The following is a 1,185-nucleotide window of genomic DNA, read 5'->3' as shown; positions in this document are numbered from 1 at the left end:
TACACATCTTTACAAACACACACTTCTCTATTCCCTCCCTCTTTCCACCCTGTCTCCTCCTCTGCCTTTCCCTCTTTTCCCTCGCTTTCTCTCATTCTTCGGCAGATGCATTCCTTCTTCTTGCGGCTGGCCTGAAGGCTCGCAGCCTCCCTCCCCCGAATGAACCCATGCCTCTTTCTCTTTCAAAGCATGGTAGTCCTTTCATTTCGCTAAGTAATTGTCCTATAAATCCGGTGCATGTGACTCTTTGATTGGCTGTGTGAATCTTCAACCAAGCTTCTCAACCACCCATGTTATACTTTGTGTTAAAAGACATTTTTAGTATGATGCAACATCGCTTTCTGTGTGTTCATAGGGTTCATGAGGTTTGTCTTTACAGGATTCGGGTCTCCAGCCTTCTGATTTTAACGGCTCTTTTGCAAACACACTGTCTGATTTGATTTTGCATCCTAACAGAAACTGCTACTCACTGACCCAGTGACCTATTTGGAATCGCTTACATAAACTTGTAGTGAACTTCAAATCTTTGAAGTGTATTTAAAAAAATAAATAAAAAAAACTGTGCTTGAAGATAATATAAAATAATTGAAAAAAGTCCACTTAAGTGTATTTAAGTGTTAAGACTTTCTTAGTACACTTTAAATAAGTGCACTTTGTAATAAGGACGTTTTGAAGCCTACATAATACAATAAATATAAAACTACATATAAAGAAGTCTTACATAATTGGGTCAAAAAAGCATATGATGTCTTAAAATACTGTATAATAGGCAGCTTGGTATGAAACAGAGGCCATGTTCGGCGGCTCTGTTGAAAACCTCTGCACAGATTTTCTCTCTGCCTGCACTAAATATATATATGTTACCCAGATGAAATGCGAATGTGTCTCTCATCTGTTTTTGATTCCCATGTCAGACAGCCATGAGGAGCATCTGTTCTCTCACGTATAAGCACAGATCAAGAGCTCGAGGTTCCTTCACTGCATCAGCAGTGGTTACATAAATCACAAAATGACCGTTGAAGACCGTTGTATTCTGGTGTACGACAAATGTTTAGTTAGTTTAATTGTGATTTTTTCTTTTCTGTTGGTGGTTTTGATTCTTTATCTGACTGACAGTGGAAAAACTAGACCTTGAAGTTAATCTGTCACATCCTCGAAAAGTCCAGAAATCACTCTTTTTGTTTC

This window comes from Squalius cephalus, assembly GCF_949319135.1.
Source record: "Squalius cephalus genome assembly, chromosome: 6".
Classification (NCBI taxonomy): domain Eukaryota; kingdom Metazoa; phylum Chordata; class Actinopteri; order Cypriniformes; family Leuciscidae; genus Squalius; species Squalius cephalus.
Note: the sequence above shows the minus strand (reverse complement) of the source record.